This window comes from Oenanthe melanoleuca, chromosome 9 (assembly GCF_029582105.1).
Source record: "Oenanthe melanoleuca isolate GR-GAL-2019-014 chromosome 9, OMel1.0, whole genome shotgun sequence".
Lineage (NCBI taxonomy): Eukaryota > Metazoa > Chordata > Aves > Passeriformes > Muscicapidae > Oenanthe > Oenanthe melanoleuca.
The window spans coordinates 16,817,019-16,834,268 of NC_079343.1; the positions used below are offsets into that span (position 1 = coordinate 16,817,019).

At 45.0% G+C, this 17,250-nt stretch overlaps 1 protein-coding gene across 1 annotated transcript in view; it reads left to right on the top strand.

Moving 5' to 3' along the window:
- The first annotated feature begins 471 nt into the window (after positions 1-471).
- The window catches only part of FNDC3B (fibronectin type III domain containing 3B), a 180,136-nt gene continuing 163,357 nt past the window's right edge, over positions 472-17,250 (top strand). The window contains exon 1 of the mRNA XM_056498953.1: positions 472-675. The gene's annotated coding sequence lies outside the window, so the exon portion shown is untranslated. The remainder of the gene's footprint in view (positions 676-17,250) is intronic.

Consider the following 17,250-nt stretch of genomic DNA (forward strand, 5'->3'; position numbering starts at 1 on the left):
GAGGAGGATCAGGTGAGACCTCATCCCTCTCTACAAGTCCTTGAAAGGCGATTGTAGCAGCTGGGGGATGCTCTTTTCTCCAGCACCTGCAGTGAGAGGAAAACAGCCTTAAGCTGAGATAGGGGAGATTCAGATTAGACATTAGAAACAAATGTTTTATTTTTAGGGTGGTCTGGCATTAAGCGGATGGCGGTGGAGTCACCATCCCGGAGGCGTTAAAGAGGCGGCCGGACCCGGCGCCGGGCGATGCGCTTTAGCGGCAATAGCGGCGCTGCAGGGTGGGCGGCTGGACCGGACCATCCCGACCCTCGGTGATGCTCTAATTCCATCACCCTACGATTCCAAGTAAGGAGGAGCGGATCGCGGCGGGCACGGCGGAGCGGGATCGGGAGGGGAAGGGGCCGGGGCCGGGCGCCGTGCCCGCCCCATGCCCGCCCCTCGCGGAGCGCCCGCCCCGGCGGCGCGGGGGCGGAGCGGCAGCGGGGCTGGCCCGCGTCCCACGCCCGCCTCGGCCGCCTTTTCGGCGGGAGCCGCTACTCCAGAGTGCGCGGTAGCGTGGGCCGGCCGGGGCCCCATGTGGTGCCGACATCACTGACATGGCGGAATCCCCGCCGAGCCCTCCCGGCACTCGCTCCAGCTAACCGGGACTCGCCGCCCCGCACCGCCCTCCCGCAGGTAAGGACGCGGCGGCGCCGCGGGGAAGCGGGTGCCGGGCGGGGAGCCCCGCGGCTCCGCTGCGCTCCGAGCGCCGGCAGCCGCGTCCCCCGCCCCGCGGCGCCTCTGCCGGTCCCGGCTCTTTTGTTCGGCGGCGGGACTCGGTGGAAAGTTTCTCTCGCCGCCCCGCCGGCTCCCCCCCGGCGCGGGGAGCGCCCGGCGGGCGGGCGGGAGCGGCCGCGCTCGGGGCTGGCGGCGGGACGGGCGCTCCAGCACCGCCCGGCTGCCCGTCCCCGGGGGCGGCCGGCCCGGCCGCTGTCATCGCCGCCGCCCTCCCCGCCCGCTGCGGCTCCCGGAGGAGAAGTGCGGGAGCGGTCGGCGCTGGCGGGGGCCGCGGGCACCGCGGGTGTGTGCGGGGCTCTGCCCGCGGCGCCCCCGAGCCGCGCCCCGCTCCGCAGCCCCGCTGCCCGGCCGGCGTGCGGGCAGGTGGAGGAACCGGGGGCTTCTCCACCGCCAGAACGCCGGGATCCAGAGGGCATGTTGGAGAAAAAGCTGGAGAAAGGCGAGACCGTCTTCTCCCGGCCGCGTCCTCCCCGCCCGGCTCCTGGCAGAGGCGGCTTGGGGAAGGAAAGCCCTGGAAACTTTTTATTTTTGCTTGCCAGACACCTTTTTAAAATGGCATGCGACCAGCAGACGGAGTGAGAAAAGAACAACTCTTTTTAAAAGCTTAACCTCTCTTAGGTTAAGACCACAGCTGCATCCCCCCCCTTCCCGGTTCTCAGAAATGTGCTATTTAAATAAGGTTTTGGCGGAGGTAGTGCGGCTTGGAGTTAAATGTAACGAACCATTTATCCCATCTATATTTGTAGAATAGAAGGCGCGGGGCGAGCCTGCCTCTCTCCATATTAGTAATTTTGTATTTCATTTGCATTTCTTTGTGTCCTTTTGAGTATATAAAAGTACTGGCCTTAAAGGGGTAGTTACCCCATCGGAGGGTGGGGGGAACTGAGGTATGGAGAGGTTGGAGTTCCTTGTTGGCGGGATTTAAATTTATTTTATTTAGGATTTTTTTTTTTTTGTTTGCTATTTGAACTCCGTGCTGGATCTGTGAGAACAGGATTCACTCTCCCAGTTACCTGTGCCCTAACCACAGCTGCTGCATCCCTTAACCGCTTACCCTGCAGAACACAGGGCTCACTACGTTCCTGAAAGGTGCCAAACCAGTCTAACTCGAGTTTAACAATGTGCTAGGTAATGGCATTTCAAACTTCCACAGATATATTTTTTTTAGGCGCAGAACACTATTTCTCAACCTTTATTTGCAGCAGCAGAGCTTGCTTACAAAAGGTTGAGAGTGCCAGGCCTGGCAGTGCCTCAGTGCCTGTCCTGGTCTGGGTCTGCGCTTTGTTCTGACGGGGAGCGGCTGCTCTGGACACGGATGACACAATGTGTGCTTGGCTGCAAATCCCGGTAAAGGCATCGCTTCCCTGAGCCTCAGGAACGGCCAGGGGCTGTCTCCTGAGTGGAAGCATCTTGCTCCTCTGGCCCTGTCCCCTGCCAGCCTGGCCCACCTGGGGCCCGTGTGCCTTTCCCAGCGGTCGCGGAACACGCTGCCGGTGCTACCAGTAAGAAAATGATTCTTGGCCGTGTTCCCGGGGTCATTTCGGGTCTCGCACAGAAGCGGTCTGTTAGTGCTTTTCTCTTAATCTTCAGCACTTCTGTGGTTCCCTCTCGTTAGTTTCAAAGCAGTTGTGATTTGTGGTAGTGTTGGGACCCTGCTGTGGCAGAAACGTCTGCTGCCCCAGAAGTATTGTGTATTGTTCTTCCCAGTTCAGTATCTTTTAGCTACTTTGTGCTTTTAATGTAGCTCAGAGATGAGTCTGTGTGGAAGGTGATATATCATCTTATTCTTATTTTTAAATTTTTTTTTAAATTTTTTTTTTTAAATTTTCTGCCTCCGGGACTCATCTGGTTTGGGTTTGAGGTCACTGCTGGGACAGCAATGAGAGGGTTTTTTCATACTGTTCGCCTATAGTTGGCCAAAGGATGAGAAATGAAGGTAGTTAGCAGCCAAAATAAGCTGATATTCCACTATAGCCAAGAAGCTCAGAGCTGTAACTCCATACTGAAAGTATTTTATCTTTAGTCCCAGAAAAGTTTGTAACTTCCAATCTGAAATGTGTTTATCCTGGCACTATTTTTTCTACGTGTAGTATTTAGGGAACTGGAAGAAGTTTTTTCCATCGTACCTATTTCTTTACGGAGAATTTGGGTTTTTTTCCTCCTCATTTTATAGTTTCCTTTATGTCTTCTGAGAAAGAGAAGCAGTTAAGGGCAGTCAAACTTCTGCAGTTCATAAATCTGTGCAAGAAAATATATATATAGACCATGTAGCAAACTTCTGCATGTGTGCGGTTGTATTCATGAATAATGAAGTAAGTATAATTGACTTTTTCCCTCAAAAACGTAGGTTGTCAGAACCAACATTTACAGTACGAATAAATGTTTGTAATGTGAGGATAAATGCCTGCTAAATACATATAATTTAAATAAAAGGCCCAGAGCCTGAACACATCTGAATCAAACAAATTACTCTCCACAGTGCTTTTCTCCTTGCTGTAGTCTGCCTCTTCCATCCAAAGAAAATACATGAGGAAGATGGAGTGACTCCCAAACTTGGAGTTTGGGACACACTGGGAGAGCATCCTGTCACTCCACCAAGGATGTGGTGTCAGGTTTAAAGTCTGGAAATAGCATCCCAGTGCACTGGAATTGTTTTGAGCAACATGCCACAAGTTATCAAGATCCCATTTGTTTGCAGTAGCCTTTAGTGTACAGCAAATAAAATAAATAGCAGAAGAAGCCAGCAGAGCCCTGTGTAAATCTCAGCTGTGCAAAATCCAGGCGAGGCAGAGAGTTTCTCAAGCGTTGCCCGGAGGATTTGTGCCTCAGTGATTGTCTCTGCACTGCTGAGTGCTGCAGGGTCCTTTGGAAACAGCAGTATCAAAACTCGTGTTGTTTACGGCCAAGGTTTAGTGTCCCTGTGTGATCTGTCCCTGGAGATGGAAGGTATGTGGGAAGAGGGAAGTTCTTCAAACAAGGCAGTGGAAATAGGAGCCGCTGGGTACACAGTGGTGAAAAGCCATCTACAGGCAGGAATGCTGGTGTGTCAGCGAGCAGATAACTCCAGACAGCTTCCAGTGGGGACGTGGTGGTTGGTTTTATCAGTTTATTCTAAGCACCTCTTTGCAAAATTGAAGTTGGATGCCTGCTCACTGTTGGATTCCAGACAGCCAGGGGGGGAAAAAAAGGCACAAACTAATTAAATGTGATTTATCGTGGAATTTGCAACAGTGTTGGAGAGATGAGTTGCCTTTCAGAAATGCTGCTGTAGATGTTAAATCTGTGCTTTGCTCTGGGTGAAAAATGATGGTGCTGTTGAGCAAGTACACAAGGAAAACATCATCTGTGTTAAAGTCTGTTCTTGAGCAGGAATATTCCCTGGAGGTCCCAGGTAGTGCAGCTTTGAGCAAATCTTTGTGGTGCCTTTAATTGGGGAAAGGATGGGTTTCTTTGAGCTTAGAGGTTAAAATGTAGGGCTTCTCCAGTGACATGCTTTCTGTGTTTCATCTGAGGAATCCTTTGTTTACAAGTAAATTGTGGTGGTTGTTAGCAGATAACAGACAAAAAGCCAACAGCATAGGAAACATTCTCTGTTTTTCTAGTGGTGACAGTTTATGTTGGTAATATGCTGGAAATTGGCATGTGGATACTCTGCTTAGTAAACTGCAACTATGTATATATAGTGTTTTGTAACATGAAGCAACAAACAATTCTTAAGTAATTAACTATGTATTTTATAGTTTCTTTTTGAGAGGACAGAACTGATGTGTGGCATTTGCTTGTTCTAGCATCTGCTCATCATTCTAGGAGGTACTCAGTGCGATGACAAGATGGATTCAGAACAGGAGTATCTGCTATTGTGTTTTGGTTTGTCTTATTTGTTAGATTTAGAATAACTGAAAGCAAACACTTGAATTGTCTGGTGATGAAGGTGATAAGCCTGTCTGATTTTTCTGTGTTGAGTTAGTGTATGACAATTCTGTGGCAGCAATGCAAATACCTTAAAACATGCTTTACATCCTGGTCTTTTATCATTGCCTTATACATAATAATGGACATTTCTATTATTAGGTCCTTGCAAAGGACTCTAATAATAGAATGTGTGCATACATGTATTTAAACATCTACTGCATGATTCCAGTAATATTTCATATGGAATGCTTTGGAAAGAGAGAAATTCCTTTCAAGAGGTTAATAAAAACTTCAATAAACAACAGTTTTAGATGACCCTTGCCACCCCCAGAGATGCTTGGGATGTTGTGGGCAGATTTCCCCATGCTTTTAATCTAAACTAGTAAAATCAATCTGCACTGCTTAGTTGCAGGTTCTCTGGGCCTCTGTGCAGCTGTGTCAATTTTACATGGTTGCCCCCTGTTTTCCAGTCACCCACTAATAAAATGCCAGTGTTTCTAACCAAGATCCTAGTGTTGTCTTTTGCCCCAAATATTTCTACACAATTCTTTAGTCAAGCCCAGAAATGTAGTGAAGTAAGATGGAGTGATTATTTTGGACCTTGATAGCAGAAACAGCGTGAGAGCAGAGTTGTCCTGATTTGTTTCAGGATGACCTTACCATTTTCCTTTAGTGTATGGTTGGTTAGCTGAAAGAATTCATTCCACTTTATAACTTGCCTTTGTTGTAGAAGTATGTCCCTATTCAATGACAATTCACCTAACATAAGTGACCTTATGCTTGCAGACACTTGAACTGATCTGGGTACATTACTCAGTGTTACACATTGCTCTGCTCCTTATGTATTTATTGACGTGGAATAACGTTTCAGAGAAAAAAAAAAGGTGAAAGCTTTTGTGGATAATGAGAGCACTGGGTAGCTTTCTTTCTGGTCAGCCTGTATTTTTTTGTGGACTTGTGATGCCAACTCACAGAAGGGAAAGAATTGCTTTCAGTGTCTTGTTACTGGCAAATGTATGGCGACTAGAAGCATCACTTCATTAGAAGGAATTAACAGAGTAGAAGAGACCCAGTGAGAACTGCAGAGCTTGTGGAATATGTTGGGGTCTATCATTCCCAAATAGTGGGTTTTTTTGTAACTTGTGATAGAAATGGTGAGTTTAAAAAGCAAAGGTGCAGCTTTGGCTTGACTGAATCCATGAAGGGTGTTGCTTTACTGGGGGACTCAGTATTTTCTCTTTCATATGTTAAAGTATCAGGAACAATGGCTTAGGTTGAAGTGGAAAACATTCCTCGTTTTGTGACAAGGTGAGGCAAGTTGGAATATACCATGTACATGATTATTCTAGATGTATTTGGGCTGGATGCAAGTTTGGGACCTAGTTGCGTACATGCTTGTGTGTGTTCTTCTGTTCTTGTAGCAGATGGTAGTTGGTGTTTGGCTTTGAGAGGTGTGTTTGGTTGGCTTGAACAGTTTTAATGTTGGTCTTGTTTTCACCAATTCTTACTTCTACTTGCTTAGAACATGCTTATGTCCTGTTCTTTTGTGCTACTCTAAAGCTCTGAGGAAATGATTTTATAGTCTTGTTAGGAGATGTATTTTTATTAACTATTAAAAATTGAAAAAAGGGTTAAAAATAAGCTATAGATTTTGCCCAAAACATGTTAATGTTCCCCTGTTATACAGTCGTGTATTGAGCTGTAGCTACCTTGGAAGCCACAACTTTTAAGGTGAGGAATTTGTTCCTATTTGGTTGCATTGCCTGAAGGATGGCAAAGTGTTTCTTGAGGGCTGATTTCCACTGAGTCATCCCCTGAGCAGGGCAGAGGGATGTTCAGCTGCTATCACATCTTCTGCTTTGGCAGGTTAACTAGGAAATTTGTTTTCAAAGCCTGCCTTGGGGAGGAGAGAGCAACAAGTCTTCATTTTCGAATGCTGGAAAGTGTTAGAAGCTGTGGCAGCTCAAAGAAAAGCAAATGAAAGAAAACAACTGGTTTTTACTCTGTGTCTGTGGAATTGACTTCTGCTTTAGGGAGGTTTTTTGTTTGTTTTTTTTTTTTTAAATTCCAAGGTCTGCCTTTCTCAGTGTCATGCTTGCCCATCCTTTCTTTAACATGCTTATTCATTAGCCACCCATGATTCTTGATCCTACAGTACAGTTTTCCTTCTAATTATCTCTATGATTTATATTCTGTTGGTTGCAAAGCTGTTAAAGGTGATCCTCAGCCATGCAGTGAGGCTTCTTCTGCTCCTGTGCTCCAGCCTGGGGGCTTGGGGTGCAGCATTTGGTCACAGGAGTAGTGTCCCTCCTGAGCAACCCAGCTGACAATTGTCTGAGGAACTGAGCAGCTAGAGACACAATCCCTAATTTGGCACAGTGTTTGCTCTTAGCTGGCTTTTCTTGAATGCTTCAGATGTGGGTGAGGGAGGGGCAGCAGATCTGCATTCCCTCTGTCCTCTTCCCTTTGACTTCATGCTCTTGCTCACGCACTGGCTGTCATGTGTGGTCTTGGTGTGACTAAAAGTGCAGGCATGTGGACCTGAGGCTGCTGGGTGGGAGGAACGTGCCCACCCACATGTGCAGTGGGGTGTGCCCAGCAGTGCAGCCCAGCTGGCTGTGCCTTGGCCCCAAGGTGGGTACAAATCACCCAGGCAGGCTGTGGGATGTGGTCCTCATGTCCTTCAGAAGAGCTGAAGGACCACAGGTGCTGCTCCTTGGATCATAGCTGAGGCATTGTCAATGGTACAGGTCCCAGCCAGCTGTATAAGGAGGGAAAATGGGTCACAAGTTTCCTGGCTTGGTTGGGAATGGTCTCCTTACGAGGAAGGAAATGAGAGATTGGCGGTATGGTGAAGTGGCCTTGAGTTTTGTGGCAGTGTTGGAAGGGGTTAAACTGCATGTGGTTGTGGAGAGCTTAGAACCCAGAAACAGGACAAGCTGCAGAAAGTTGGTGGTGTTAAGGAAAAGAGAAAGGAATGGCAAAAAATAAATCTAGATTCAGTATAAATAATAGTTAAGTGGTGCTTCACTATGTGTGTTGATGTCTGAACATGTACATGTGTTGTCTCCTCTTAAATGAGAGACCTTAGGTGGCTTGGAGGAGCAGAGATGTCACAGTGTCACAAGTAATCCCCTGTAGGAATTGTGGAGTGAAACAACACTTAAGATTCTGGATCAGTTCAAAATGACTCTACAGCCAAAAGACTGACCCCTGCTCTCTTTTTGCACTGTGACCCTGCAGGCTGTCAGCTCTGCTCTGAAGAGTTCAACCTCCTTTTGTACTTGTAGGAAATGTATGTTGGATGCTTTGAGGATAAAGAGTTAATTTTATGGCCTTTCAGGATATAAGTTCATATGTTCATAAGTCAGTTTGTTTGACAGTCTCACTGTTCTTTAGTCAGAAGTTTGTTATTTAGGCTGCTGTAGATACTTTCCTGGTCTCTGATACTGCTGATAAAACAGTAAGCAGAAGTGAAGCCTGGTTTTCTGATACTTCTGTGTTCTGCTTGCACTCAAGCAGGTAGGTAGTTCATTCCCACGGTGTCTCCTTATGTAACTTTCTATTTGCGTGTTTCCTTTTGGTTTATTTGTTACAAAACTAAATTACATTTTAGTTCAGCAGGACCTCAAAACAACAGAAGACAGTTAACAGAAACCTTAAAGGACCAAACACAAATGATTTTATATTTCCCACTGTGGTTGACTTAGATGTTGGTGAGGTAATAATGTTATGTTCAGAAATAAAAAATATCCTATGGATTTCACTAGAGACCTAGATAATGTCCTGTTGGATGACCATTGTGGAGTACTGGGCAGCACTCAGCTGTTCCTACCATGCCAGGAGGTTAAAATGCCATAAATAGGAAGCAGCATAAGGTTCATTGAGAGTTTTAGTACTAGATGGAGGTCTAGGGCCACACTCTTATTTGGAATTGAACATGCAGGTTACATGATTCTTAGCTGACTATAACCAATGCACAAGAAATTTTATGGATAAAGAGGGATTCTGAGATTTTTCCACAAAGCAAAAATTTTGCAGAGTTTGACATAAAAGTGGAGAAAAGGGACTGAAAGGATAGCTTTAACTTAGATACTAGGAAGAAATTTTTTACTGTGAGGGTGGTCCCCATTGCCCAGAGAAGCTGTGGCTGCCCCTGGATCAGTGGAAGTGTTCAAGGCCAGGTTGAACAGGGCTTGGAGCAGCCTGGAGTAGTGGATGGTGTCCCTGCCCATGGCAGGGGGGTTGGAACTACATGGTCTTCATGGTACCTTTCAACCCAGACCATTTAGTGAATCTATGATCTGAGCCTTAATCCTTGTTTCTTGTGTGTCAGCTGGTGGTGAAATTAACTTGTTTCATTCTGCTCTGCACATGTTTATTTTTGCAACTCCATATGCTGCTCTAACAGATCTTTATTATTGCTTGTTAAGTTCAGCAGTGCTTTTAGTGACTGCACAAAACATAAACATCCTCTGTGACTTCGTTAGACACAGTGCAAACTTTTTGTTGACTTGGGGGCTGTTCCTCGGGTCAGTGAGCACTGCAAGCAGCAGTCAGGGCACTGTACACCCACAACTGGATATGACAAACAGAAAGGAATTGTCTTGTTACCTCATTTAAGTGTCTTCTCTCTGCAAGCTCTCGTGTGTGTGGTGTTTTATCTTTACCCTTTCCCCTCTCGGTTAACAGGGCTGGACGTGCTTGTCCAGCTGTTCCAGCTGCCTTGTTCAGTGGGCAGGAAATGGTGATGTGGTGGAAATTAGGCAATTCTGCCGAGTGCTACCAAAAGGATCCCTGATCTCTTCCACAGCAGCCACTTCTGGATTAAATGTAAGAGTTAAGTCATTCAGATACTTCTGTAACCACAATCTGTGTAAGGAACAAGGTGGCTACACTTGAATTTTTATGCACCTCTGAATAGGTTGCTTCAGTGGATGTGTGAGAGCTGCTGTGTTACTGCAAAGGCAATATTTGTGGATCTAGAACTCTGAAGTTAGACATCAACGGTTTCACTTCCTTTGGGCATTTTGTGATCATGCAGTCAAACAGGATGATATTATGCTCTAAAATGTTGCTGCAAAAAGTTTTTTTCAGCTTCTTGGACCTTCTAGACTATTCCAGTCCTGCCCTTGTTAACACATCTGAGTCCTTTCTGATCTTAGTAAATCCTTATTTCTCAATTCCCTTTTTTGTTAGATTTTTCTAGATTACAGTGTATTGTTTTCAGTGTATCCTCAGTTGTTGGGTTAGTGCAAGGGGAGGAAGGCGAGTGAGAATTGGGATGAAGAAAATATGGATATGTGAAGACATGGAAAAATAGCATTGACTGGATCAGTTTGCAAGTAGACCAAGTGCATTATTATTCTTGGCCCTGCTATAATTGAAGGTTCTGTGACGTTCTCTCACAGTGAGATGCAATGATGCACTCTTACATGGCTGCGTTCACTTGGGCAGTGCTGGCAGCACCTTGCAGCAGATGGGGTCCAGGCTGGCTGGCAGCAGTGAGGTGGTTGTGCTGCAGCTGCAGGGCTGTGGCAGTGCTGCCTGGGGAGGGTTGTGCTGCAGCTGCAGGGCTGTGGCAGTGCTGCCTGGGGACGGCTGCAGCTGCAGGGCTGTGGCAGTGCTGCCTGGGGAGGGTTGTGCTGCAGCTGCAGGGCTGTGGCAGTGCTGCCTGGGGATGGTTGTGCTGCAGCTGCAGGGCTGTGGCAGTGCTGCCTGGCAGCAGTGAGGTGGTTGTGCTGCAGGGCTGTGGCAGTGCTGCCTGGGGATGTGGAGCTGCTCTGGCTGTGTGAGTGACGTGGCAGCGCTGTCCTTTTGCTCAGGAGGGAAAAGCAAAGCCTTGGCCTGCTGCCTGGACTAACCTCAAATGTACTGGGGTTAGAAAGTGTATGGGGTTGGCAGATTGGATCTGTCAGCTTCCCTCCTCTTCTGTCCTCAGAGTTATTTTCCATTAATTATGGATGTGTACCTTTTTTTTTTTTTTTTTTTTTTTTTTTTTTTTTTTTTCCCCTGAAGTGTCCTGGCTCTGTAGAGCAAGTCAAGTGTAGCTGTGGTCTGCTGGTTCCTGAAGGGTTCCCCAGGATGGCTGCCTGGACAGGGGTGCAGTGAGGTCCTGCCTGTGCTCCCTGGCAGGACTGTTCTTCCTCCTGCTCCTCTTGCCTGGCAAGTGCAAGACAATTTGAGGGAGCTGTATGCTTACTGTAGGTGATGCAAATGAAGAAAACTTTTCCTTAAAAATTTTGAAGAAGATTTGACTGGTTCTTCAGTGAGTATTTTGTGTTGGCTACATGCTGTATAAAATATCACTGAGTATTTTTTGCATATCCCTGTTTTTCTCAGAAAATATTTTGCAATATTCAACTTGTGCATTTATGAAAGGATTTGGCAGATGGGGAGGGGAAGCAACAACTCTTCTGTCATCATTCACAAAATACACAGTTGGAAAGAAGAAACAGATAAATACCATTTTTATCTATTCTAGTATGAGACAAAGATTCTTTGTTTTTCTGCCAACATCAGCTCTCCCTGACCTCTGTGATCAATATTAGCACTGAAGTTTCTCCAAGCAGATATGGAGACTTTGTTGTGCAGCTGCTCAACCAGAGTGAACGTGGTCTGATAGTGGTTATACAGCCGTGAAGAAAGGTACCCACCCAAGGGGGGAATCTTATTTTGCTTTTAATAGAGATGGGAAGAGAGATTAACACTGTTTTGCAAGTCCTTCTGGGATTTGTTTTGGAAAGTGTATGCACTCTGATCACCTATGTTAGTGAAAGATGGGTAAATTTGAAGTGGTTCAGTTACAGGCAAGGGTTACAAGCGTGACTGGAAGTGTGGAAAGCCCTTCTCGTAAGATGAGATGGAGAAATATTTACAGGAAACAAGTTCCAATGAACTTTACTATCTCTAAATCCATCAGAGAGGTAAACACTGAAGGTGTACAGGACTGTTTGAGCCAAAAGCCAGTGCTGGCAGATGATTGTGTGGATGCAAGATGTCAATAAATAGAAACTTCTTTAGAATTTGATCAAGCAGCTTAGTCCAAACCCAGCCCAGCTATCTAAACAGGAGCCAACTTAATGGCATGCAGAAAGACCTAAGCACTAATGTACAGGGCTTAATGCAAGGCTATTAAAGAATATGTGACTGTGATATTCCCATATGTGAATAAGGAGTGTACAAGATGGATTTCAAGGAGATGGGAGAACAGAGAACCTGGAATATAGTCTGATGAAAGTACTGTGGGCATTCATTGCAGCTGCAAAATTTATAATTTATTTATAATTTAAAAATTTTTAAAATTTTATAAATATCCTTACTTTTTGGTGAACTAGCATTCAACTTCAACTGGCAACTTTTTTCAAGTCACATGAAGTTATGCATGTGCAGAACTGTACAATACTAGTGGTGCAACTTCAGTATGGCTGCAATCCTGGTGCAATTTCATTTTCAGGTACTGTTACTTTTATCGGCAGAAGGTAACATAGTTCCAGGAAAGGAGATGGGCAATTTTCAAAGAGCTTTGAACATCAGGTCAAACAATAAAGGTGTTTTCCACAAGTGGTGGATCACTTATCAAAGTGGAGAGGTTTGTATATCAAAACTTTTCCAGTGATCATCTCTAGGAAAGAGTATGTTAATTCTTGATAATCACAGGCTTCAAAGCAAAATCAGAATGCAGGATAAACTTTTGTTTACACTGTCTTAGGGGAAAAAAAGGTAACAGTCAAGCTTATGCAAATGTGAATTTAAATATTTAAAAATCAAAATGTCTGAATTTGTTTGCTGATAGAAGATGGAAGCGATACTGAAATACAAGGTAAAAGTATTTTAAAGTGTGAAATCAGTGAACAAATCTGCAATGCCAAAGTAGAAATACTGTCAGTGATAAGGAAAGGAAAATTTAAATTTAGTCATCTCTAACTTCAGAACTGGCTGTAAAACCAGCAAATTGCTAGTTCTGCTGGCTCCAGGACTCTGGAAAAGGAAAAAAAATCATCATGTAGAGAAGGTATGATCCAGCTAATTGCTTGGTAGCTATACTGAAATCGCTTTTATACTGACCTGTGTTCCCCTTTCCCAGCTTTTGTGTCAGGCAGAAATTCATGTTTCTTTGGAGAGAGGAGAATGCAGAGAGTTCTGCAGACTTTCATCTGAGTCTCTTCATCTGCAATGGGAGTCACAGGAACTTGTTGACAAAGCTGTTTTCTGTGATACAATTGAGATTTTGGTTTGGGGAGGGTTTTTTTTATTTTATTTTAAAGAGTCAGGTTTTACTTAAATATATTATCAACACTCATTTAAACTTGTGATGTGTTTTTTCCCCGAGCTGCTTGAGGGGGGTAAAAGTTGTTTTAATTGTCTTTATGCTAATGCAGAAGAACTGGGAGCTTGTTTCCATCCATCAGTGCTGGAAACTGAAACAAAAGCCAAGCAAACTTGCAGATGGTTGCAGATCCTGGATCCCAGCCACTGCCCATGCCTCTGTCATTTGCTGCTTACAAAACACTGTGCTGGGTGTGTGAGTGTGGACTTTGCCTTCCCTGAGCCGGGCTCTGAGCTTGGACTTTGCCTTTGTCAGCAGCACAAGGAGGAAGGTGCAGCCCTGAAAGTTCCCCGCAGGGTCCCCAGCCTTTGGCCAGGGCTCCTTGCCAGGATGTAAGGATTGGCTTGGGAGTTCTCCAGGGTTATAAAACACCCAGCTGTTGAACTTTGGGAGCTTGTGTGACTGGGCAGCTGGGAACTCGGATGGGCTGGAGGATGAGCTGTATTTGATGGAGGAACAATGGTTTCACAAGCGCACACACGTACTCCCCTCACCCCCCTTCTGGGGCCGTGGGTGTGCACTATCTGAAATCCTGGTGCTAATTAAAAATCACAATAAGCCAGTGCACTTAAAAGTAGTTTGTTTTCTGGTGGTTTTTTTGGTTTTTTTTTTTTTTTTTTTTTTTTTTTTTTGGTTTTTTGGTTTTTTGGTTTTTTTTTAATTTAAAACGGCTCTGACTGGGGAGTTAATGAAACAACTGAGAACAGCATCTCGCATTGTGGCCACTTGCTCAGTCCTGGCTGAGCTGGTGCAAAGTTTGTTGATTTTTATTGTTCTGATGGGATTTCAGGGCAAAGGAAAAATTAACATGGGCAACAAGAATTCACTCAGCTTCCAGGGGTGAAAGTGCTGGTGGGAGGCCAGGAGCTAACTGGAAGAACCTGGCTGGGAATGGGGCAGAGGGAGCATCCCTGAGCAGGTTGGCATTGCCAGGAGCACAGCAGAAGTGATCAGTGGGGCTTTATTTAATGCTGGCTGGGTAGTATAGTTTAGTTTCAATCTCACCCACAAACTGCCAAGCATTTCCTGATTTAGGAAGGTCAATATGAAAAAAACTTGCAGTGTAAAGCTGTAGTTTTTAATGTGGACAGTCAAACAGATCCCATGAAGTGATAATTAGTATTACTGGCCAGGGCAGGCTGTCAATTTTAGTAGGAAATCATTAAATAAACACGGGTGAATAACCAGTATGCTGGTTCTTCTTCCCTTGGAAGAGACCAGAGCACTAACAGAGGTGATGTGTTTCATTATCCCCATTTTGCAGCTGAGAAAACAAGACACAGAGGTGAAAATACTGGAGATACTTCGTTTAGGGCTTTTTTCAGTTGAGGCTGGACTAGAAATCTTATTAGTGGTCTGCACATATATGGGGGTTTCCCTCCCCAATGCAGCTCTTGACAAGTGCCTGTGTGCAGTTCCTACCTCTGAAAGCCTCTCCCAGAGGAGGTTTCCTTGGCAAGAGGGCAATAACTACTTGCCTTCTGCTCAGCATTTGATATTGTATCTGTAGGAAGCCTTTGTGCAAGGCTGGCTTGCTGTGGTTAGAGGGTAAGAACAGTTTCCTTACAAATGCCAGCTAGGTCTTTGCAAACTAATAAAATTGTCAGTAGGCAGTACAGCATACACCTGATTTAGTAAGGTTATAGTTCTTTCTTAGAAAGGATAAAGTTATCCTGGCTTACTTGTAATTTATATTTCTGGTGAGCACATTATTTCCATAAGAGGAGGAAATACTGCTCACTTCCCCTGGCTGATTCCATCTACTTCAGTAGCTAATCTTAGGATTTTAATTTCTAATGTTGTGCCCAGCCCTGATTTGCCTGGCTCTGCTTCTGCTCACTGGTTCTTACTGTTCTTTAAGGTCCAGTCCTTGTTGGCCCTAGGACTTTATAAGAATGCCAGCCCTTTGGGAGGGCTGCTGTGCCATGTGTGGGGCAGTGGGGCACATCTGCACCCCCTGGCTGATTCACACACAGTGTTATCAGCTCACACATTAATCTGTGGTCAGTTGGCTGGCCAGCTCTTAATACAGTGGAGATATTTCATTTTGATTGTGCAGTGTGAACTCTTCTATCAGTGTTGCTTGGTTCCAAGTCAGACCCTGGCTAAAGAACACACATGTGCTAACACAGATATCTCTCCAACCAAAGGTGTAATCTCAGCCCAGAGCACACTTGGATTTGTTTGACAGGAGCTATTTTATGTAGAACAACAATGCTGATTATGTTCCTATTTTTGCATTTCTTATCAATGGAATCCTTCATTGGCTTTTGATTGTTTTATCTGAAAGCTGTGTTTTACTAATGGGATGTAATTGCTCTGGGCAGCCTGCTTCCCTCTCAGCTGCTGGTGCTGGGTTAGCACAGCTCCATCCCTGTCTGCTCCATCCCTCTGCATCAGTGTGTCCTGGTGTTGGCAGTAGGTCAGGCATTTCTTTAAAGGTTTGCATCAAAATCTAATTGAAAGATTTTTGGGGCTGACTTGCCCACTGGGCTAAGTCAACAAGTGCATTTTGTGGCTCTTCTAAATACCAAACAGAAGAATTCATTAAGTTCTTTTCCCCTGCATCACTAGCCCTGTTTTCACTTCTGTTTTGCAGTGGGTTATGCCACTATTACAGTTCAGTCCTCTTTTGTTTTAGAACACAGGTAATTTTCTATTTTCTTGCAAGTCATGGTTATTTTTCTTTGTCTGACTTATCTTGACTTTAGCCTTGGTTTCACTTACCAAATTTTGCTATCTATTCTTAGCTTCCCTCTTCTACCCATTTTTATCCAGCATTACATTTTTATTGACTTTTTACCATGGTGTCAGGATAGGATTTTAGTTTAAGTTTTCCTCTTTCTCAAACAAGATAATCATAATTTTTCAAGTTTTCTTTTCTGGGGGAAAAGAAAAAGAGCTTACAATTGTAGATAATTGTTTTCAAGTCCATTTTCACCCTCAGTTTTGGAAAATTAGCATTTATTGTTCTAAACCTAAACTGCATGTACTGACTCCAATTAATCTCATTCTAATAACATTTGATTGCTGTGGGTACTCAGAAGTTCTTATGGGATGATTCTGACTGACTCTGAAGATGAAACTTGCAGCTGTCGGGTGTTGAGTGCACAAAAGTCACAAGGAGAATAGAACACTGAGGTTTATTCACACATCTTATATAGGTTGAGTGTGTATGGTGCAGGAAGTTTTGTTTGCTCTTGAGCTATGTTTGAATTCCCTTTGTGGTGTAAATGAAATAATTCTCTAAGTATGTTGTTGTCAGTGGGGGAAGGAAATGGTTTCACAAGTGTTTGCTGTACAGAGCTTGGTGGAGTAGTTCAAGTAGTTAAACATAATGATATTTAAAAATGAGCTGCTGAGATCAAACTCCATCTGCCTATCAGTAGATAAAATACTACTGATGTACATCAGAGTGTGAATTTGTGCCCTGATGACACAGCCCTGAGCTGGTGCTGCTACTGAAAGGTCAGTCCTGCCTCCTGCTCCCTTTATTCTTGTTTTGGCTCAGAGAGTCGAAGTCCCTGGGCTGCTCTGGAAGCCAGCCTTGACTATCTGTGTCTCCTTGCTGCTGGCTGAGGGCCATCCTGGCACAGGCACTGAGGGTCCAGTCAGGCTCCTGCTGTACCTGAGTGGGGCACACTGTGTCCTGGGGCACCTCCTGTGCCTGCCCCAGTGTGCTGCAGTTCCTGCTGGGCTGGACTGCAGAGAGGAGCCATCCCTGTTAAATGGACAAAAAGTGTATTGTGCTTTGCCTTTGGTCTTTTAGTACTTGTGCTGTTTGAATCAGTGTCGGTGGTTGTTCTGCCTGAGCACCACCTCCCACATTAAAGGAGAAGGGCTGGGAGAAGGTGAGTGCAGAAGTGCTGCAGGTGCAGCCTCGTGGTCTCCTCAGTGCTCTGCTGTGTGTGGGGGCAGAGTTGTGGGGTATTCCTTAGCAGGTGACATGCCAGCTAAAAGAACCAGCTCAACTGCCTGGTTTTCATTTAAATTACATGTTCTCCTTCAGTCTTCATTTTAGCTACCTGTCCCAATAGCTAATTTTCCCTCCTTTGAAGCTGTCTCTACTCTTGTTTCTCATGTTTGAAGAGATGGCCTTACATGTTCCGTGTATGAAAGGGCCTTAAGAAAGATCTTCCCTTTCTCCTCTCAACAGCTTGAGGCAGAGATCTGGCTTTCTTTATCTTTACTCACTGCAAAGCAGGTTGCACTGGGTAGCAGCCACCCAACCT